General features: G+C 39.2%; 1 protein-coding gene across 2 annotated transcripts in view; it reads right to left on the bottom strand.

Moving 5' to 3' along the window:
* The window catches only part of LOC106875097 (uncharacterized), a 112,138-nt gene extending 87,334 nt beyond the window's left edge, over positions 1–24,804 (bottom strand). Inside the window, exon 1 of one of the 2 annotated variants that reach the window (XM_089360353.1) lies at positions 24,659–24,804. The gene's annotated coding sequence lies outside the window, so the exon portion shown is untranslated. Of the gene's footprint in view, positions 1–22,286; positions 22,723–24,658 lie in introns of those variants that run through there. The other variant, XM_089360349.1, reaches the window with a different exon arrangement.
* Between the last annotated feature and the right edge of the window lie 31 nt (positions 24,805–24,835).

Here is a 24,835-nt window from a genome sequence, read left to right as displayed (position 1 = left end):
TTGAGTACTATTTTTTCCATCTTGTTTCGCATTTATGTGCTTACTCTGGTATATATATATATATCTATGTTATATATATGTGTATGTGGATGCTTCCCAACCACATGGTTCAGTCCCACTGCATGGCACCTTGGGCAAGTGTCTTCTGCTATAGCCTTGGGCCAACCAAAGCCTTGTGAGTGGATTTGGTAGATAGAAACTGAAAGAAGCCCGTCGTATGTATATATGTGTGTGTTTGTGTGTCTGTCCTCCACCATCGCTTGACAACCGATGCTGGTGTGTTTACGTTCACGTAACTTAGCGGTTCTTCAAAAAACCCCGATAGAATAAGTACTAGGCTTACAAAGAATAAGTCCTTAGGTCGATTTGTTCGACTAAAGGCGGTGCTCCAGCATGGCCGTAGACAAATGACTGAAACAAGTAAAAGAATATATAAGCAAAAATGCTATATAATATATATATTCGGAAACGTGAACGAGGAATTCTGGAATTACGAGCTTTCAGTTATAATTCATTAAAGAATACTCTATATTACGAATGGGGTTTCGAAATTTATCGCTTCTCTGTGAATCAACAGAAATTTATATATAATGGCTTTTATGACTTTGAATTAACACTCAAAACAGTCATTGTTAGTCTTGTTGAAAGTGGGCACTGCTTTGAGAATTCTTTGGCTTAGGATAGCGTCTTCGTCTGAAGGACGCCGAGTGTCACGAGTGTTCTTCTTGCTAGAAGAATCTGTTTGTGCAGTAAATTATGTTATATTAATAATGATGGCTGCCGACCACCACGTCGTGAATAGAAAGATACAAACTGAATATTATGAAATCCCTTTAAGTTATTTGAACAAGTAATGATGTGTACATATTATTATTCTAAAAAAACAATATGAGTAACAAATATTTTTAAAAAATAAGTCAATAAGTTAGAAACGAAAATGGTCATTAGTCGAACCAAGGTGGAGAGGTGAATCGTTATTTTCATCCACGATTTCGCTCAAAATGTATAATTGTAACCAAATGAAATGAGACAGAGAGAGAAATAAACGTTTTGTGGGGGAAAAAAATCATTAAAAAATATGTAAATTAGCCAGCCATGTCCAAAACGAAATGTTCAAACGAAATAAAACATGTAATTTTTTCCCTCTCCCATAGTCTACTGAATTGAAGAAAATAACTCTACAAATAAAGGAGGGAAATCATTAACAATTATACATCTAAGCATTTATTTTTATACGAAAGAGGAAAAAATAACAACAAAAGCTGTTTTGACCCTAAAAAACTGACAAATAATCGTCTGCTGAATGAATGACTACCTCAAGAGAAAGCCCAAACAACCACCATTATTATATTTTACCAGACGTTCGATAATTGGTGAAGATAAATACACTTGGAAATATATATAATATATATAAAAAAAAATCGGCATAAAAGCATTGGAATCGATATCTCATTAGGTAAGTGAATTAATTTATTTCTAAATTTAACATAACACTTCGATTTCCGCCGCCCCCTCCCTCAATCGATCACCATCATCTTCATCACTTCATCATTACATGGTGAAAAGAAACTAAATACAGAAATAAAACCATCGTATTTTTAGGATAAGGGACGGGGTTATTCGTTGAACAAAAATAGATTACAACGAAATGTTTATTTGTTCTGTTCTTTATCGATACGTACGTACGAGTATGTATATATATATATATATATATATATATATATATATATAGACACATACATACATATATAGACACATATATAGATACATACATTTGTGCCTGTCGTCTGTGTATGTGTTTATATAAGTATGTCTACGTATGTATGTATGTGTGTACATACATAATCAACATAGCTCTAGTCTATAAATGAATTCTATTTGCATATATTGGATTTAATAGATTTGTTATATAGATTAATCGTACGAGTCTCTCTCTCTCACGTTGCCATTTTCTATTGTCTGTCTGGTTGGCTGTCAGGTAATGATTTTGGCTTAGTTTGATCTTCTCTGCTAATGATAACTTGTCATATAAGTCTTTCATTCTTCGCCTTAAGTGCAGATATCGTGGAGGGCATCAAATTGTAAACGTAACTCTATCGTTACTTGAGGGATACACACACACATACACACACTCACACGCATACTCACATATACACACGCATACATAAGCACATAGGTGCAAAACAAGGTGGGGAAAATAGTATTCGAATACCAAAGGTGGAGCAAAAATTATTTTATTGAAGCTGAAATGACTTAGCTTCCATAACATACATACATACATGCACAAACACACAAACACACACACACATATATATATATATATCATAAATGCGCCCTTTTAAAGCCTAGCCAGGCTCATGGGCCCGGTTTCCCGGTATCAATGGCGTATGTATTCCCCAGCTGGACGGGACGCCAGTCCATCACAGTATTACTCATTTTTGCCAGCTGAGTGGACTGGAGCAACGTGAAATGAAGTGTTTTGCTCAAGAATACAACGCGCCGCCCGATCCAGGAATCGAAATCACAATCTTACGATCATGATGCTGACACCCTACCCACTAAGCCACGCGCCTTCACACACACACACACACACATACATACATACATATATGTGTGTGTGTGTGTGTATGTATATGGACAAGTTGCAATCCTAATTTGCAGAGTACAATATCTTTAAATACTGGCTGAATATTCTGCTATTGTAATACAACCATTACTACCAAGATAACGTGGCTCTTGAGGCAACTTGTGGAAAGATCCATTATGTCACTCATAATATGTGTGAGTGTGTGTAAATTTACGAACGGAAAGTCTTCTTTCCAGTTGGTAAGGCTTCGGCGATTTGATGCCATTGAGACCGGTCTTTGCTAAAAACTCTGGGCAGCACGACACTTTGATGTCCATGTGCAACTTTGTTTCTTCATAGCTTTTTAAATAATATATATTTTTAAATGAAGTTGTAGACTACGGATAGACTAATGACCATTGAGTTTTTTAAAAAATGACTGAAAGAAAAGAAGGTTCATATCTTTTAATCCATTCATTAATTTACTCATGGAGCTTTGCATACACACACACATCTACGACATTATCCTGAGTGATTAGTATACATTATGAGTATGAAATTGAGAGACACGATAAAAATACTCTGAGTTTACGACAGATAGTATTTATTCTCTTACTGAATGTGTTCTAAATATTGAATACTTTTTAAAGTCAAAAACATATCGACATAATCGTAATCCTATATCTATGCATTTTCAACAAAGTTCTGAAGAAACGTTGGCGGAGGACACTAATCAGTAGTCATTGCCACTCTCAAAGCCTTGCTACCCCCATAAAGGTCATTATCCCCATTCAACTGTTCTATGCTTGATGTTCTATCGCTTTCTAAGGTCTTGCCCATCTTAATGCTATCTTTAATATCCCTGTCCTGAACCACCATGAGGTCATGCCTTAGCCATCTGTAGTCGCAGATGGCTAAGGCATTTTAAGGAACACATATTCTTTTCTGGTCTAGGCACAAGGTCGGAAATTTTGGGGGAAGGGGCCAGTCGATTAGATTGACCCAAGTAAGCAACTGGTAGTTAATTTATCGAACCCCGAAAGGAAGAAAGGCAAAGTTGACCTCGGCGGAATTTGAATTCGGAGCGTAAAGACAGACGAAATACCGCTAAGCATTTCGTCCGGCGTGTGCTAACGTTTCTTATTTCTTTACTGCCCAGAGGAGACAAACAAGGACAGACAAACGGATTAAGTCGATTATATCGACCCCAGTGCGTAACTGGTACTTATTTAATCAACCCCGAAAGGATGAAAGGCAAAGTCAACCTCGGCGGAATTTGAACTCAGAACGTAGCGGCAGACGAAATACGCTAAGCACTTCGCCCGGCGCACTAACGTTTCTGCCAGCTCGCCACCTTAAGGAACACATTATTGTAACTAACTGCGCAGTGCAAACTCCTCAATACATAGAGCAGTGGTTCCTAACCATTTTTTTTTTATCTACGAAACCCGTTGATTCCTGTTTAAAATATTTTGTGCATTGAAGAAGTATCACCAATTTATTGCACACGTATTTTAACGACAAAAACTTACATGGACCCCGATTAAGAGAGCGTACACGAGAGCTGAAGCTTCTCTTCGTCGTTTCTCAACATTGGCGAAATCCGAGTTGCAGAAAAAGTACACAACATATGTCGAATGCTTTATTCATATGTTCAGATCCAATGACCAATGATTCACTCTGTTCCTACTCATAGATTATCGTTGTCTGAGATCATACATGTAATTACAAAAAGGAAAAAAATCTTTTTTGACATGGCTCAATCGTCCGCCTCATGTATTGCACGTAGCGAAAAATCTTTCAACACACACACTTGTTTAATGTGTGTGCGCGCGCGGGCATATATATATTCCGTTTGTTTCTTTTTTTCTCCCTCCACCCTATATATATATATATATATATATATATATATATAGTATGGGTAGGCGCAGGCGTGGCTGTGTTGTAAGAAGCTTGCTTTTCTCAACCACATGGTTCCGGGTTCAGTTCGACTGCGTGGCACCTTGGGCAAGTGTCTTCTACTATAGCCTCGGGCTGACCAAACCCTTGTGAGTGGATTTGGTAGACGGAAACTGAAAGAAGCCCATCGTATATATATATATATATATATATATATATATATATATATATATATATATATATATATATATATTTGTGTGTTTGTTCTCCACTTGACAACCGATGTTGGTTTGTTTACGTCCCCGTAACTTAGCGGTCCGGCAAAAGCAACCGATAGAATAAGTACTAGGCTTACAAAGAATAAGTCCTGGGGCCTGTTCGACTAAAGGCAGTGCTCCATCATGACCGCAGTCAAATGACTGAAACAACTAAAAGAATAATATATATATATATATATATATATATATATATATATATATATATATTTCCTCTTACTCCTTTCTGTTGAAGAGCGTAGGCTCGAAACTTAAAAGACTTTTCCATTTTTCCCCGAGCGTCAAATTAATACACCTGCTCGTTGTTCATACACCTGTCGGCGTCTTTAGTTTTTCTATAAATTTCAACTATATATACACACATAAATATTTGATATTTTGGACTAATGTAGCCGAAAATAACACTTATTTTAAACAGGTATTATTTCTTTTTCCTTGTCCTTACTCTGTCTTGGATAAAGGTTTACCTGAAACGTCTGTTTACTTCTTTTCCATTTTTCATCGTACAATTTACTGTGCACAACTTTTTCTGTTAATTGTGTATGTGCTTACATCTTATCAGCCACTTTTTAAATTTTTGTTTTACCTGTTGTAACCTCTCAAGTTGTCCAACTGTCCGTCTCTTATTGTTTTCGTTCTATCTGTGCTAGTTTACCTATTTACCTACTATCAAATATATACGAAAAATAGTGACCGTTCCGTGCGTACTGGTTTGGTCATTTTTCAGTTTATGTAATTAAAATTAAAACATTATGAATAGTTAGAAATATAATATTTCTAAATCTCTCAGAGATTTAAGCAGTAGTGGAGCGATAAAGTTGTAGTATATTGTCAACTTAATGTGACAATCCCAATAAGGGAACACACTACTGCCGTTTAGCCCGAGGAAGCTGGACCGCTTCCTGTCGGCCTTGACACAATTACTGTGTCCTTAAGTTTGCGAGGTGGAGACAAGCTCCTCCACCCAGCCTAGCCAGCATTCAGGGACATGTTTCTGAGTCTTTGCTCGTCATCAGCCTGAAGTAGCTTGCCAGCTGGATAGAGAAGCCTGTTTCGCCTTCGCAAACTTATATGTCCCTGAATGCTTGCTAGGCTGTGTGGAGGAGCTTGTCTCCCCCTCGCAAACTTAAGGACATAGTAATTGTGTCAAGGCCGACAGGAAGCGGTCCAGCTTCCTAGAGCTAAACGGCAGTAGTGTGTTCCCTTATTGGGATTGTCACATTAAGTTGACAATATACTACAACTTTATGAATAGTATAAAAGCTTTATTATGCAAGCAAAACAGAAACTACGATTCCACTACAGGACTTCTGAGTCAGCTGCACAGTTTGTTTCCTAACTACATGGCTTCGGGTTCAGTCCCACAGCGTGGCAGCTTGTGCAAGTATCTTCTACTATAGCCTCCCGCTGATCAAAGACTTGTGAGTGAATTTGATAGACGGAAACTGAAAGAAGCCCGTATGTATATGTTAGTGTGTTTGCCCGCTTGACAACCGTATTGGTTTTTGTGTACGTTATACGTCATCGTAAGCTAGCAGTTCGGCAAAACAGATGGATAGAATAAGAAACGGGCTTAAAAAATTTTTTAAATATTTATTTTAAAAGCAAGTGTTAGGGTCAATTTGTACGATTAAATCCTTTAAGGTGGTGCCCCAGCATGACCGCAGTTCAGTTACTGAAACAAAAAATAAAAGGTTAAAAGAAAGATCTGAGATTATCTATGCAATTCGTAGACAAAATTCTCCCGGAGGGGGGTTGCTTAAAAGTCTGAAAACAAAAAGCAAGAAAGATAACTCTTACAAGTTCAGTTGATGGAAATTTTGGAACACTATATTCAATCATGGGTCTGGTCTTAAATACCAGCTGGTTAGTAATGTCAGTCAGGAAAATGTACTTAGAAACATTTCAGAGTCGTTGTGTATATAAACTACGATCGTCATTTCATGCTTTGTAGAGGGATATTTGGTGGGGGTGAAACATTGTTCACAAATGCCAACACCTGTGTATATGTGTGCATATATATATATATATATATATATATATATATATATATATATATATATATACCGTCTTTTAACATGTAAAAGGAACCCTTTTTTGTCAAAAATTAGGTTAAAAGATATGGGAGTTTCTTATACATGGATAGTACCATAATCCCTTACAAAACCTTTTTCCCAAATTTTAATACCCACGTTAAAATACGATGTACACACACACACACACACACACACACACACACACACACACACACACACACCAGACTTTGCTGTAGCTATGTCACACTGGCAAGTACCTATCCAAACAGACGTAATCTTAAGGAAGATGATTGCGTAACACCTGTTCTTTTGTCACTCATTTATTAAACTACACAGATACATACAGTCCAACAGTGAAGGCGCGTAGCTTCGTGGTTAAGGTATTCGGTTCTCGATCGAGTTAAGGTCGAGAGTTCCATTCCCAGGATGCATTGTGTCCTTATATGCACGACACTTTTTTTTCTTTTTTATTTCACGTTGCTCCAGTCCAACTGGTAAAAATGAGTAGTACCTGTATTACAAAAAAGGGCCATCCTTCTCATATTGTTCGTCGCGTTGAATCTCCCTAGGAACCACGATAATGGTACGATTATCTGTGAAGTGCTCGGCCTTCAACTGGGGCCCTCGTTGTTGTAACCGGAGGAATACCTTGTCAGGCCAACGAAGGCAAGCGAGCCGAAACGTCACCGTACTCTTTTTAAAATTATTGAGTAATTCTACAGTATAATTCTAAATTGTATATATCTTCTAACTTTACATAAAAACAAACGTGGCTGTGCGGTAAGAAGCTTGCTTCCTAACCACATGGTTCTGGGTTCAGTCCCACTGCGTGGTATCTTGGGCAAGTATCTTCTACTATAGCCTCGGACCGACCAAAGCCTTGTGAGTGGATTTGGTAGACGGAAACTGAAAGAAGCCCGTCGTATATATATATATATATATATATATATATATATTTATGTGTGTGTTTGTCCCCACCCCACCATCGCTTGACAAACGATGTTAGTGTGTTTACATCCCCGTTACTTAGCGGTTCGGCAAAAGGGACGATAGAATAAGTACTAAGCTTATAAAGAATAAGTCCTGGGGTCGATTTGTTCGACTAAAGGCGGTGCTCCAGCATACCCACAGTCAAATGATTGAAACAAGTAAAAAAAAAAAATTACAGTTTAAGTCTAAATTGTTTATATTTTTTTAAACTTTACATAAAAACATATATTGTATGTATGTATGTATGTATGTATGTATGCGTGCTTTGGCTCATGTGTTTGAACCAACAGTGAAATGTGAGTAAGCTAGCATACATTACTAAGTTTTATGTCTCAATCAATTCCTGTCTCATATTTCTGAGAGGACCTTTTCAAAACAATGTGCAGACAAATGGTTATTGTGATGCGAAAAATGTGAGCCTTGACTGCCTGATAGATGTGAGCGTGCGCGCGTGTGTATGAGAGAGAGAGAAATGGGGGGGGGGAGCATATGTATGAGAGGGTGGATGGAATAAAAGAGAGAGGGAAGGAAGAAGAGAAAGAGAGGGTTTGTAGCTTGTCTCTTTCTATCTCGTCATTGTGGTTAACAACCATAACACAATACAATAACGAGAGCGCCTGTCATGTGGTCGTCCGATACCACCTAGAAATAGCAGCCAAAATATTCAAAGGGAGAACACATTAGATAATGTAGTCCTAGATATTCTAAAAGATGTGATGATCACGGCTGGAAGGGTTTGTTTGCGAGTCATAGGTTTACTGAATCGGACTAGCCTGGAACTAAACAACGATGACAACGAAGTTGTAACTGGATCCTTCGTCGGTTTCGACGACGAGTTGTCCATCGTTGTCTATTCATTGAATTGGTGTCTAAGTGGTCAGGTTTCCACACTTAACGTAACTGTTTGGCGGAATCAGCGTGAGACAGTGTATCAAGGTTGTACATTGAATTTGGGGATACAATTTCATCTGAAGTGAAAGGCTTTCATACTCTTCATCTACCTAATTTCTTTCGGAAGGGTTGAGACTCGAGGCTATGGTAGACGATATTTACCAAAGTGTGTCATGCTGTGTATTCTTTCGAACACGAATCTCACGATTACAAAGCGACCACGGTAACCATTCGGCCACGCAAACGGCTGTACACACACACACATTTATATAAGCAATTCCATTATACAGTGCCTTTATACAGGCACATCCATTTTCCTATGCAACTAAATGTAGATAACATATGTTCACATACAAATGCACCCAATAACTTCTTTCTCCCGTTTAATGTGCGTGTGTGTGTGTTTGTACGTGCGTGCGTGTTTTGCGTGTGTGGCGAACCCTGCTGTACTCTTTCGCCACAACTTTCTCTCACTCTTTCTTCCTGTTTCTGATGTATTTCAAAGCGCCAGCCTTGTCACGCTGAATCTCTCCCGAGAACTACGTTAAGGGTACACGTGTCTGTGGAGTGCTCAGCCACTTGCACGTTAATTTCACGAGCGGGCTGTTCCGTTGATCGGATCAACTGGAACCCTCGTCGTCGCAACCGACGGAATGCCACGAGTATAAAAGTAGTACGACATATTTATTTCCAAGGAAGAGAAACGCGACGTTCATGATTTATTCAAAGCCATGGGTAGCTTCTGCATCGAAGGTGAGTGGCGAAGTGCGTATACGCGATCCCCACCTCCATACTCGACGAAATCACACCAATAACTGGGTCAGAATTCCAGAAATTTGAAAACATAAAATATGACATATCAAGTCCCGTTTGAAATCGGTTCCTCTTCCCAAAACAGACATCAAAGAGACGAAACTATTAGGAATTAAGGAGTCACGTGGTAAGGTGTTAGATTACTGAAAATGACAGAAACGATTTAAACAGGATCCTGTCCTGTTAGGGTTGGGTCGGGAAGGGTACCACTGCAAAATTAATTCTTCCTGTAGAGTATCTGGGGCAGCGGTTCTCAACAGCTGGTCTGCCATTAGGGGTTTTCCAGGTGTCCGCGTTCAAAGTCTGAGAAGACACAAAATTGTTTGTTCTTTAATGTATGATTATCACTAATTTGTACCAATATAACCTAGTTTCGCTTAAGTGACTCTCTTTTATCTCTTTTACTTGTTTCAGTCATTTGACTGCGGCCATGCTGGAGCACCGCTTTTATAGTCGAGCAAATCGACCCCCAGGACTTATTCTTTGTAAGCCTAGTACTTATTCTATCGTTTTTTTTGCTAAGTTACGGGACGTAAACACACCACCATCGGTTATCAAGCGATGGTGGGGGGGGGGGACAAACACACACACATATATATGTATATATATATATGACGGGCTTCTTTCAGTTTCCGTCTACCAAATCCACTCAAAGCTTTGGTCGGCCCGAGGCTATAGAAAACAATTGTCCAAGGTGCCAAGCAGTGGGACTGAACCCGGAACCATGTGGTTGGTAAGCAAGCTATTTATCACACAGCCACTCGAAAATATTTCTACCTATGATTTCGGAATTTTGGATAAATATTTATCAGCGATATACACATTTAGCCGTTGTCGGTGTTTTTGGTTGTCGTTAGCTGAGTTCAAATTCCACCGAGGTCGACTTTACTTTTCATCCTTTCATGGTGGATGAAATAAGTTCCAGTTGAGCATTGGGGTTGGTGTAAACGAGTAGGCCCCTCTCCCAAAATTTCAGGCCTTGTGCCTGTAGTACAAAGAATTGGGATCTTTTTTAAAACGGGGGCCACATTTTTCATTAACGAAACACTTTGAAACTTGGAACACTGGTAGAATGTGTCATATAAAACATCTTTTTCTCTTAGTCTTCTTAAAAAAAAAAAGAAATCCATAAATTATTCCATGTTAAAGTTGTCGTATTTCTGTAATTTCAACCAATCACTGATGTCCATTCAGCCGATATACATTAAGTGCCGACTACATAAACAAACGATTCTGAAACAATTAACCCTAACTCTAACCCTAGGGTTAGGGTTAGGGTTAGGGTTAAAGCAAATTTAAAATGAAAAAAGCAAATAAAACGAAGGTATGGAGATTAAATACGCTTTACATCGCTTAATCAGCCAAAGGAGTAAATGTAAACAACTGAATACTTGTCAGTGATTGGTTGAAATTATCGAAATAAGACAATTTTTTACATGAAATAAATTCGAATACAAAAATATTTTTCTGTTCTATAACACAAAATAGATAAGTATACGAAGTTTGAAAGTCTTTCGGTACCAAAAACACTACGTAAAACATTAATGAAAAATGTGGCCCCCGTTTTAAAAAAGATCCAAGAATTGTTAAGGCGGCGAGCTGGCAGAATCGTTAGAGCGTAGGAGACAAATGCTTGGCAGCATTTTCCCCGACTCGTTACTTTCTAAGTTCAAATCCCGCCGAGTTCGACTTTGCTTTCTACCCTTTCGGGGTCGACAGAATAAGTACCTGTTGAGCACTGGGATCGATGTAATCGAATTCAGCCTCCCCTCAAAATTTCAGGCCTTGTATCAGTTGTAGAAAGAATCATTATTATTTATGCGGAATTGAGGCGAGCTGGTAGAATCGTTAGCACGCCGAGCAAAGTGCTAAGCGGCATTGCGTCTGTCTTTACGTTCTGAGTTCAAATTCCGCCGGGGTCGGTCAACTTTGTCCATCTTTTCGGGGTCGATAAAATAAGTACTAGTCAAGCACTGGGGTTGATGTAATCGACTTATCCCACGCCCCTCACCGAAATTGCTGGCCTAGTGCCAAAATCTGAAACCAATATTTAAAAAAGAAAATAATATATAACGCTTGTGTTTGAAGCACCACTTTTGGAATAGTTGCAGAATTTCAGTCTTTGGATTATTCAGCTATGGCACTATAAAAGTGTCAAAATGTTGATTTAAATTGTAAAGAAATTTGAACACAACGGAGGGTTGTGGGGGAAGTGAAAATCAAAAGAAGGAAAAATTGCATAGGCGCGGATCTGACTTTCTGATTAAGAAGCTCGCTTTGCAACCACGAAGTTTCGGGTTCGGTATCATTGCGCAGCATCTTGCGCGAGCATCTTACACTATTAGCATCTCATCGATTAATGACTTGCGTGTGACTTTGGCAGATGGAAACTAATGGGGAAGTCCGTTGAATGTGTGTGTCTTTGTCTCTCTACCACCACTACAAGTGTTTGTTTGTTTACGTCCCAAAAAGAGCCGACAGGCTATCAAAGTTTTTTAAATTTTATTTTAAAATAAGTACTAGGGTCGATTTGTTCGGCTAAACCAGGGGTTCTCAAATATTTTTTGCCTATGGACCCCTTTGATTCCCATTCTACTCAGGGGGTGGGACCCTCATAACCATTAAAAAATTCTACATTATTTTCATTATTAAATATTATTAAGAATTGTATTAAAAAATTGTGAAAATATTTTGTATACTGTAGAAGTATATCCAATTTATTGCACCTAGACCTTAACAGCAATATCTTATTTGGATCCTCAAGGGTCAAATGGCCCCCGTTGAGAACCACTGGACTAAACCCTTCAAGGCCGTGCCCCAGCATGGCTGCAGTCCAATGACTGAAAGAAGTAAAAGACAAAAAGGTGCCACTTTAGCGTATTGTCTGACCCTATCCCTAATCTTAAATCCAAACCCAATCCTAACCTTAAACCCTAATCCAGACCGGGTCGTTTCACAGCAAAGACCACGGATGTTGCGGTACGCTAAAGAAGCACCGATGGAAGATTTTTTTTCTGTAAACGGTTAAACTTCACTAATATTGCTCAACCCTGTACCTTGTTTCGTTGATTTCTAACAGATCGTCATGGTCTGTATGTTATTTTATGTTGCATACATGTTCATTGTAAATATAGTGACCGATTATTTAAAACTAATATAGTATCCGTCGGAGGAGGCGCAATTGCCCAGTGTTTAGGGCAGCGGACTCGCGGTTTCGATTCCCAAACCGGGCGTTGTGAGTGTTTATTGAGCGAAAACACCTAAAGCTCCACGAGGATCCGGCGGGGATGGTGGCGAACCCTGCTGTATTCTTTCACCACAACTTTCTCTCACTCTTACTTCCTGTTTCTGTTGTGCCCGTAATTCAAAGGGTCAGTCTTGTCACACTCTGTGTCACGCTGAATCTCCCCGAGAACTACGTTAAGGGTAAACGTGTCTGTGGAGTGCTCAGCCACTTGCACGTTAATTTCACGAGCAGGCTGTTCCGTTGGTCGGATCAACTGGAACCCTCGACGTCGTAAGCGACGGAGTGCCAACAACAGTATCCGTCGGAAACGACAGGGTTCATCTGAATATGGAATGAATTATGCAAACAAATTTTAGAGATATACACAGAAATACAGTGTTTTTTAACATTAAGTATATTACTGTATCTTCCTGAATAATCCGTTGGCATACATCCTGTCTCTGTCTCTTTCTCACACACTGTTTATTCCTAAGTCGTCTGTAACCATATATTCTTACTCTTTTTCACTATGTTTTCTTAATTTCGTTCACCCTTCTCTCTTACTATATCTTCTTCAATAGTCAGTAACCAAATATTTCCTCTTTCTGTCTCTCTGCTTCGCTTTACTGTACAAGGTGCGGCGGATAAACCCCACCATTTTTTTACACGGCAATGGCTGCAAAGCTAGTGAAATCAGACAGGTGATAATGGTATCCTCATGTAGCTAACGTTTTATCATTTTTTGTTCTTTTTCTTTCAATGATAATCATGGTTTGGACAGATGTACGCTACACATTTGCTGTCGAAGCATTTGTCAAGCTATAAAATGCTGGAGTTTTTGTTTTTTTGCCTCAACATGTCCCTTATGCTGTCTCCAAACATGATCAAATCTCCCTCTCTCTCTCGCACAGTTACACACTTTCTTCCTTCCTTCTTTTCTTCCCCGGTTGTACCAAAACACATTCTCACTGTCGTCATACTAATCTATCTTTCTCAGTCTCCAATTACGCTCCCTCCCTCCCTCTCACTTTCCCTTACAGTCACACACTCTTTTCTCCGTCCTCTTTCCTTTCTTTATTGTTTACCCTAACCCTACATCCGTCTAGTTTCCATTTCCCCCGATTTCTCATTTTCTGCTCCTACTTACCCTAAAACTCCTTCGATATTCTTTAAGAAAAATATCAAGAAAAGAAAAGAAAAGAAAAAAAAAACGATGATGGGCAACTTTTTTGAGGGGTTGTGTTGCAAGTGGAACGAACTGAGAAGCTCTATGAGGAAAATTCTATTTGGTGGATCCCATCCGTCTCCAAGCCATACCTACAGCAGATGGGATTCAACCATCACAACACTTTTCAAAATCCGCATCGCTCCTGATGCCGTTTTCTGCTGCGAATTGTTGCTGTTTCCAGAAACCCGAGCCACAGGCCGCTTCCTACTCCAAATGAAGCACGCTCTCGCTTGTTACATACATCTCTTGCTTTGGCATTTGTATAAAGGTTACTAGGATGAAGTTATGCTCTTTATCAAATGCATTGGCGACACAAATAAAGTTGATTGAACTTAAATGAAACTGAAACACTTTTTCACAGTCTTTGTTGGTTTGAGATCTTAATCATTTTCAATAAGCTAAGCTAATTCCATTTCCAAATCCCCAATAAGATGGTATAATATCTCTAGTTTTCCAAAGGCGGTGAGCTGGCGGAGTTATTAGCATGCGGGGCAAAATGCTTAGCGCCATTTCAACCGAGGTTAATTTTGGATCTTTTTTAAAACGGGGGCCACATTTTTCATTAACGAAACACTTTGAAACTTGGAACACTGGTAGAATGTGTCATATAAAACATCTTTTTCTCTTAGTCTTCTTTAGAAAAAAAAGAAATCCATAAATTATTCCATGTTAAAGTTGTCGTATTTCTGTAATTTCAACCAATCACTGACGTCCATTCAGCCGATATACATTAAGTGCCGACTACATAAACAAACGATTCTGAAACAATTAACCCTAACCCTAACCCTAACTCTAACCCTAACCCTAGGGTTAGGGTTAGGGTTAAAGCAAATTTAAAATGAAAAAAGCAAATAAAACGAAGAATCGTTTGTTTATGTAGTCGGCACTTAATGTATATCGACTGAATGGACGTCAGTGATTGGTTGAAATTGTCGAAATAAGACAATTTTTTACATGAAATAAATTCGAATACAAAAATATTTTTCTGTTCTATAACACAAAATAGATAAGTATACGAAGTTTGAAAGTCTTTCCGTACCAAAAACACTACGTAAAACATTAATGAAAAATGTGGCCCCCGTTTTAAAAAAGATCCTTAATTTTGCCTTTCAGCCTTTCGGGGTCGATGTCATCAATTTCTTCTCACTACCTGAAATTGCTGGCCTTGTGACGAAATTTAAAACCAATAACTCTAGTTTCCCGTAGTGAAGATGTGAAAGACACCTCCTGGTTATACCGCCAGTGTCTATCGCAGTTAGCTTTCACGTGAGAAGAGTTTGACTTAGTGCTACCATCGAACGGTCTGTTCGTCAATTGCACTGTATTCCCGCTGCCTACATGAGTTAGTTACATAACTGTGTCGTATCTACATGTAACAGCTATGCCAACGATTGAGTCTCTTCGTTATTGCTCTTCTATCTGCAAGAAATTACAGTCAAAATCCCTCAAATTCCACTTAACGATCTTTTAAACCGGACATAGGTACAGATATGGCTATGTGATTAAGAAGCTCGCTTCGCAACGACGGGATTTCGGGATCCGTCCCGCTGCGCGGCACTTTGAGCAAGTATCTTCTATTATAGCTTCAGGCCAACCAATGTCCCGTGTGCAAATTTGGTAGATGGATGCTATGTAGAAGCCCGCCGTGTGTATACGTGTGTGTTTGTACCCCCGCTGCTTGAAAAATAGGGCTGATTTTGTTTATGCCCCTGTAACTTAACGGTCTATGATCATCAAAGCCTATGACCAGTTCTGTGCAAACCACGTGCCTTTCTTTCTACCCCCTCCCCCTTATTGTTTCAATATGCGACATTTCATTTTAAAGAAAGTAGCGTGATTTGTATGGTATGGCTGCTATTTCTAACAAGTTGAGGAGCGAGCACATAAAGGAAAATGTGTGTGCGTGTTCGTATGTGTATATCTATGTATGTATGTATCTATCTATCTATCTATCTACTGTGTATATATATATATATATATATATATATATACATTCACAGAATGTTAACGAAATAAGAAGGTGCGTCGCGTTACATTAAATAATATGTTCAAAATAGTACACAGAAGTATAAACGGAACAAACAGAATGTCGTTAAATCCACTTCAGTTATCGTCCAAAGGATTATTACATATATATATATAAATATATATATATATATATTCCTGTGCCACGTAAGAAGCACTCGGTGCCGGTGTCACGTTAAGAACACCTAATACACAGACTGGAACCTGGTGCAGCTCGAAAAACGGACGTTAAAATATGATCATGATGATACAGAGAGAGAAGGGGGGGGGAAGGATGCACATACGTATATTTGTAGATACGTGAAAGCGCATGGTTTAGTGGTTAGCATATTCGGTTCACGAACGTGAAGGCGTGGTTTCGATTCCTGGGGGCGTGTTATATCCTTAAGCAGGACACTTTATTTCACATTAGTCCAGTTTACTTAATTGGCAAAAATAGGTATGCATAACAAATGTACATAAATGCATATGCATGTATGTATGTATGTATGTATGTATGTATGTATGTATGTATGTATGTCTGTGTGTGTGTATATAAATATACAGGGTGATTGAAAAGTAACTCCCTATTTTAAAATACAAATTAATTATTAATTGTAATTTTTACAAAAAAAAAAAAAAATGGATATGAGAAGCTTTTAGTATGAGGTTTTATCTAAAGTTCGATATGGGCTCCAGGTGTCGCCACCAGCTTCTTGAGTCACCCAGGAATTGCACCAACTGATTCCACCAGGAACTCTTGGGAGATGGAAGAAGACATAACTTCTCATATTCGCCCTTCAAGTTCTTTATCAACCCCACAAAAAGATGTCACGGGGTGACTAATGCGGACCACGACGACCCATCCATCGCCTGGGGAAGTGGGTATTCGGCCAGTCAGGAACGACAAGAGCAATACAATTAAAGAATAAATTCTCATACTTCAAAGAATTTTAGAAAAGAATTAGTTAAATAATTTATAAGTATTTTAAAATAGAGAGTCACTTTTCAATCACCCTGTGTATATATATATTATATATATGTATATATTTTCAGGATTAAGTAAAAAGACAACAAACGGAAAATATGACATACCTTTATATTCTTTTATTTTTTTCCAGTCATTTGACCGTGGCCATGCTGGAGCACCGCCTTTAGTCGAGCAAATCGACCCCAGAACTTACGCTTTGTAAGCCTAGTACTTATTCTGTCGGTCTCTTTTGCCAAGCTACGGGGACGTAAACACACCAGCATCGGTTGTCAAGCGATGTTAGGGCGTGGGGTGGTAAATACAGACACAAACACGCCCATTCACTTATATATATATATATATGACGGGCTTCTTTCAGTTTCCGTCTACCAAATCCACTCACAAAGGCTATAGTAGAAGACACTTGACCAAGATGCCACGCAGTGGGACTGAACCCGGAACCATGTGGTTGGTAAGCTAACTACTTACTACACAGCCACTCCTGCGCCTACACACACACACACACACACACACACATATATATAAAACGTATTATAAAATAACATACAGACATATACTAAACACTCAGACGAACGGAAAACACAGGTCACCAACTCCTTCAGTTCTCGGTCAGAGGGTGAAACGCAATACTTACACACACAAACACACACACATTTATGCGTATATACTTATATATACACATATACATATGTTTGTGAGTGTGTATATATATATAGTGTGTGTTTATGCACATATATGTATGTGTTTGTATATGTGCATGTGTGTACACACACACACACCAGAAGTAGTAGCCAAATATCGCGGAAATCACCTCATCGTGCCTTAAAAGGACAGCGTGGGCACGGATAGAATGTTATTGATCTTAAGTATCCCCTACAAGTGCTGCCCCTGTCCTGTGTCAGCTAAACAACATGCATTGCCTGTATGCAGTTCTTGTCAGATTTCTAAACAGCTGACTTAATAGCAGTGCCCTTTGCATAACATAGTTGTGTCATAGAACGCATGTGCGCGCGCGTAGCTGTCTTTTATCTTTTGTTTGTTGTAGTCATTAGTGGAGGCGCAATGGCCCAGTGGTTAGGGCAGCGGACTCGCGGTCATAGGATCGCGGTTTCGATTCCCAGACCGGGCGTTGTGAGTGTTTATTGAGCGAAAACACCCAAAGTTCCACAAGGCTCCGGCGGGGTTGGGTGGCGAACCCTGCTGTACTCTTTCACCACAGCTTTCTCTCACTCTTTCTTCTTGTTTCTGTTGTGTCTGTAATTCAAAGGGCCAGCCTTGTCACACTCTGTGTTACGCTGAATATCCCCGAGAACTACGTTAAGGGTACACGTGTCTGTGGAGTGCTCAGCCACTTGCACGTTAATTTCACGAGCAGGCTGTTCCGCTGATCGGATCAACTGGAACCCTCGTCGTCGTAAGCGACGGAGTGCCAACAACAACAAGTTATAGTCATTAGACTGTGGCCATGTTGCAGCACCGCATTGAAGAGTTTTTAGACGGATGAATTGACCCCAGTACTTATTTTTTATAGGTTTCTCTTTTGCCGAACTGCTAAGTTGCGAGGACGTAAACACACCAACACTAGTTGTCAAGCGATGATGACACACACACAAACAAAGATATGAGGGACTTCTTTCAGTTTCCGCCTTCGAAATCCTTTCACAAGGCTTTGGTCGGCCCGAGGCTACAGTAGAAAACACTTGCTCAAGGTGGTGTTCAGTGGGATTGAACTCGAAACCACGGAGTTGGGAAGTCACACAGCCATGCCTGAGCCTATATGAGTGAATGTGTGTGTGTGTGCATATATATTCATGCTTTACTTTTGTCATTTGATTGCGGCCATGCTGGAGCACCGCCTTTAGTCGAGCAAATCGACCCAAGGGCATACTTTGTCAACCTAGTATTTATTGTATCGGTCTCTTTTGCCGAACCGCTAAGTTACAGGGACGTAAACACACCAGCGTCGGTTGTCAAGTGGGGCCAAACACAAACACACAAATACATACATTTATATATATATATATATATATATATATATATATATATATATATACGACGGGCTTCTTTCAGTTTCCGTCTACCACATCCATTCACAAGGCTTTGGCAGACCCGAAGCTATAGCAGAAGACACCTCCCCAGTGTGACACGCAGTGGGATTGAACCCGGAACCATGTGGTTGGGAAGCAAGTTTCTTATCACACAGCCACTCTTGTATATTGCTGTATGCGGTAAAACTTAACGGGTAGGTAGGAATGATGTGATTTGAAAACGCCACTCTATCTCACCCGGAATAATTTTTGTAATACATATTTTGTCGACCTGAATTCCAAGGTAAGTTTTACAACGAAGATTACCTTTCATCTCAATGATTGAATAATGAGCATCACCAAAGGTGTTCCTGCAAAAGAGTTTCGTGTCCAAACTAAAGTTTATACATTTTTTCATCTTTCTGTCTTAAACTTCTTTCAGTCACTGGACTGCGGCCTTGCTGGAGTACCACCTTGAATGAAGGATTTAGTCGAGCATAAATCAACTCAGTACTTGTTTGATAAAATCTGACACTATTCTATCGCGTTTTTTTTTTTTTTGCCGAACGGCTATGCTACATGGACGTAAACAAACCAACACTGGCTGTCAAGTAATGGAAGGGGAACAAGCGCGCGCGCACACACACACACACACACACACACATGACGGGCTTCCATAGTTTTCGTCGAGCAAATTCACTAAGGCATTGGTCAATCCGGGGCTATAGTAGAAGACACCTGTCCAAGGTATCGGGAACCATTAATTAACACGCCGGACAACATGCTTAGCGACATTTCCGGCAGAGGTAAAAAATACGTACACCACCCGTTTTCGGCGTAACAAAACCCCTAATCCTAAACACCGGGTGTGCCTATTCTTTACTTTCGCTGCATCTCCATCTTTACGCTCTGAGTTCAAATTCCGCCGAAGTCGACTTTGCCTTCCATCCTTCTGAGGTCGATAAATTAAGTACCAGTGAAACACTGGGGTAGATGGACGAGTCCCCTCCTATAAAATTTAAGGCCTTGTGCCTTTAGTTTAAAGGATTATTGTTATTATTATTATTAAGGTGGCGAGCTGGTAGAATCGTTAGGACCCCGGCAAAATGTTAAGCGGTATTTTGCCAGTCTTCGTGTTCTGAGTTCAAAATCCGCCGAGGTCAACTTTGACTTTCATCCTTTCAGAGTCGTTGAAGTAAGTACCAGTGAAACACTGCGGTCGATGTAATCGACTATCCCCCTCGGCCAAAATTTCAGGCCTTGTGCCTATAGTAAAAAAGATCATCAACTGACAGAATCGTTAACACGTCGGGCAAAATGTTTAACGGTATTTCGTCCGTCTTTACGTTCTGAGTTCAAATTCCCTGGAAGTCGACTTTGCCATTCATCCATTCGGGGTCGATAAAGGTTGTTGTAATCAACTAGTCCCCTCCCCCAAAATTTCAAGGCCTTGTGCCTTCAGTAGAAAGGATTATTATTATTTCTTTGTCAGAAGAGGAAGTCCGGCAACCTCGGGCGGCGGAGCTTTTGGAACAGTTATCCCAGAGTCCCATACGCCAAGGCATAGGAAAACGGGCAAAAAAAAAAAAAAAAAAAAAAATTCCCTCATCTCCCCGCCACACTTTTGCACCTTTCACCCATAAACGTTTTTCGGGGAATCGCCAAAGACACACAAGGGGCCAGGCCGTAGTGTTAAATCGGACAGTGGAAGGATTACAAATATATGGACTTCACACAAACTCTATACTTTGACACTCTCTATTATGGCCTTGCGTCTAAATACAATTGTAAAATTGAATATTAACTATACATACATACACGCACACAAATATCAATATATACATAAAAATATATATCCCCTCCCCCTATCTTTATATATATTCTTTTATTCGTTTACTTGTTACTATAATTTGACTGCAGCCATGCTGGAGCACCAGGACTTATTCTTTGTAAGCTTAGTACTTATTCTATCGGTCTCTTTTGCCGAACCACCAAGTTACGGGAACGTAAACAAACCAATATATATATATATATATAAGCCTTTATACATATACATGCATTACATATATATATATATATATATATATATATATATAAGGCTTTGGTCGGCCCGAGGCTATAGTAGAAGACACTTGCCCAAGGTGTCACGCAGTGGGACTGAACCCAGAACCATGTGGTTTCAATCGTTAGTCTGCGGCCATGCTGGGGCACTGCCTTGAATTTTTAGTCGAATGAATCGACCCCAGTAACTCGTTTTTTTACTTATTGTATCGTTTAGTTACGGGGATGTAAACACACCCACCCCGGTGACGGGGTGAGTGGGTGGACAAAGACAGATACACACAGAGACATATATACATATATGTACGACGGGCTTCTTTCAGTTTCCGTTAACTAAATCCACTGAGAAAGCTCTGGTCGGCCCGAGGCTATAGTTTTGACATTTGCCCAAGGTGCAACGCAGTAGGACTGAGATATATATATATATATATATATATATATATATATATATATATATATATATATATATATATATATATATATATATCTCATTCTAATTTCTACTTAACTTATTTTACAAACTTTGTCTTTCCTTATACATTATTTACGAACACTATCGTAAACATATAAATACTGATATTCACATACATCAAAATATTTCACGTATAAACAAACGCTGTTTTTTATATATACATTTACACCATTATCCCGTAAATATAAACGCTTCGTTTTTTTTTAATACTTATATATACACCCACACTTTTTTTCCCGTATACATATAAACCGCTTTTCATACACCACCTATAAACACTTAGTTTCTCAAACAAATCTAATTAACCGGTCTTTGAGATACCTCTCTCTCTTTCTCTATTAAACACTTTTGGCGGAGTTCCGTTGCGATTTTATACACTCACTCACATAGAAATAGAAACATATATATATATATATATATATATATAACACCAAACATTAAAAGACCAACAAATACAAGTAACTACAAAAGTTCCATCTACCCTACATGAACTATCTCGTTCTTGTTTGGGTAGGTAGTAAATAGACTTTGGTTAAAGATATACATGAAGAATTTATACGACAAACTGTTCAGTACACATCGCATTTTGAAGTAATTCCATCGATTATTAATTACAGCCACCGGCTTAACTCAATATATACATGACATACGTAGTCACACATATATAAATACACACAGACACATTATATATATATATATATATATATATATATATACACATCTATATGAGTGCACACACACACACAAACATAAAATACGCGCGCAGACATTTATATATGTAATAGAAAAGGTGTTTTGTTTACATACCCGAATGGTCCGATGTATGTAGACATCAATGAAACTAGTCTGGAAAGACACGTGGGTATGTAAATAGATTCCCGTGAAACAACTGACAACGTACGTGTGTGTGTGTGTGTGTATATATATATATATATATATATATATATATATTTATATATATATGGATGAGTGTGTGCGTGTGTACTGTTACACAATTACAGAGTATAAAGTGGCTTTTGTTTCGTCTTCTTTGAACACAGAAGCTGAAGCAGAGAAGGATAGAGTAAGAGGAGGACCACTGGCTATCAAGGCTAACCCTCTCCTCATTTCACGAATGTTTGTCTCGTTTCACACACTTATACACTCACACACACACACACACCTCACTCTTGTCTCTCACCGCTCACTATTCCACACACACATATACGCACACACGTGCACATATACTGTACAGCATACACAAGTCACTTACACATACGTCACACACACGCACACACACATAGGAACACGTTAGTATTCTACTCCCTCTCTGTCTCTGTCTCTCTCTCTCTCTCTACTCCTCCGCATTTCCCTCCCTCCTCCTCCCGCTTCAGCCTCACGCTTTCTCTCACCCTCTCCATCTTTCTCTAACACACTCTTTTCCTAAGTTAACTCCCACATTTCAGTTCCTCCTCCGAACCTTCTCGGACGAAGGTTCGCGCTGCTGCCCTGAGAACGTTAAATATCCTTTCTTTACCACAAGGGCAAGACATTGGGGGAGGCCCCCTGCCGCTCGCTAAAATACCGTTTATTGACAGAATTGATTCTTATCGCTATAGAGACCACCACTCAGGAATCTCCCCATTCACCGTGGTTTTCTTGTATTTCTTCTGTTATCCTTGCTTTCTGCGTACGTTTCTCAAAATTTTTTTTCTGTGTCTATCTGTCTGTCTGTCTCTCTTCCCCTGTCTGTCTGCCTCCTCTCTCATTTTCTCTGTCTCAATATCTCAGTTATAATTGGACGTGAAGGCCAATAATTTGTAGTACTCGAAGTCTGCGAAGTTATTCATTCGTTTTATTTTGAAATAAGTTTGTGTGCTGTGTGAGATGAGGGCGAGAGAGAGAGAGAGAGAGTGAATGAGAGAGAGAGAGAGAGAGAGATATGAGTTTCGGACAGTAACCTCTTTGTTTTGTTAATCTTTCGAAGAACACGTTAACAAACTTTTATTATTTTTTCTTCTATGTACGTTGGTCATCTCTGGTTTTCTTTAGGGTTACGGTTTTTGTCTATTTTATTCAACGATTTACCTAGTTTTCCAAATAAATTGGGTAAATTTCTACCACCTCACCCCTACACTTTTCACAAAAAAAAATTTACCATGAATTGTTTTCGTCTCACGTCTTTTTCCGCTAGAAAACAAAACAAAACTCCAGACAAAAATACATTTACACTCGTACACAAGCACCCACCTATCTGTCCTGTCCCGTGATAGCATATCGTCTGTTTAGAGAAAGGTGGCTGGGTGTCTGTCCTAATGTGTCGGATAAACTGCCTAGTGATTATCAATTTTTTTTAATATTCTGAGATTGGATTCTGTTTAGTCGTTCGTTCTTCCGGGCTGGATAAAAATAAAGAATTATATTCGATCGACTGTTCCCTGTCCTCTTGTGATCTTGTGTCTAAGAAATTATTCTATTTACCAGCAATGATCATCCGAATTGGCTGTGATGCTGCATAGCCCCAGGTCAGTTCTGGTCCAGCAGGCCTACGAACGAAAGCGTCGAAGCTGAGATAAAACACCTGATTTAAAAACGACGTAAATTGTACAAATACCGAAAGATTGCCGAGGGTGACATTGATTAAGGAGTTTTGAGCTGCTGTTTCTAGCAGGCCGAGCGACCACTTCGAGGCTCTCTAGTCGGCTGGAAATATGATTGATTCATGACTGAAATTGTATTTTCGTGGTCGTTCGCCCTGCTAGAAATAGCTGTCAAATGCTTTCAAATCTCCCTCTGCTGCTTATAAAGACAAAAGAAGGATATATTGGAGAATGTAGCCGTTTATTTTACGCTCGATTTGTCTGAACAATTTTCTTTTTTAAATAATAGACTGGTCACTGCTGGTAGGTCCTTGAGCCCTGCCCAGCCAGGACTGATTTGGGGTCTATACACTAACAACACCACCAGCTTTTATTATTTTGTTTCTATTACTTACCCTCTGTCTGTCTATGTTTTTTTTTTCACTCTGTTTCTATCCCAATTATAAATGGATGCGAAGGCAGGTAAATTCTAATTTTCAAATAAAAAATAACATATCAACCACGAGCAATAATGGATGGAAAAGAGTAAAAAAGAAAAAAACGAAAACAAATCAAAGTAGAGCAAAAACAAGAAAACGGCAGAAGTAAAACAACACTTACCAAAACAAGGAACTTCCATCTCAGCCGTTAGGATGTGTTGTTTTACAAGCTTGGAACAGAAACTACCAAAAATAAGGTTTCGGTTCGGATGGGGGAAGGGGCAAAATGAAAACAAAACTTGGAGCAGACCAACTGTGTGTATATATAGTTGTATGTGCATGTGTGAGTGTTTGTTTA

Source organism: Octopus bimaculoides, chromosome 11 (genome assembly GCF_046866305.1).
Source record: "Octopus bimaculoides isolate indiv1 chromosome 11, ASM4686630v1, whole genome shotgun sequence".
NCBI classification, from domain to species: domain Eukaryota; kingdom Metazoa; phylum Mollusca; class Cephalopoda; order Octopoda; family Octopodidae; genus Octopus; species Octopus bimaculoides.
This window is presented reverse-complemented; position numbering and strand designations above follow the sequence as displayed.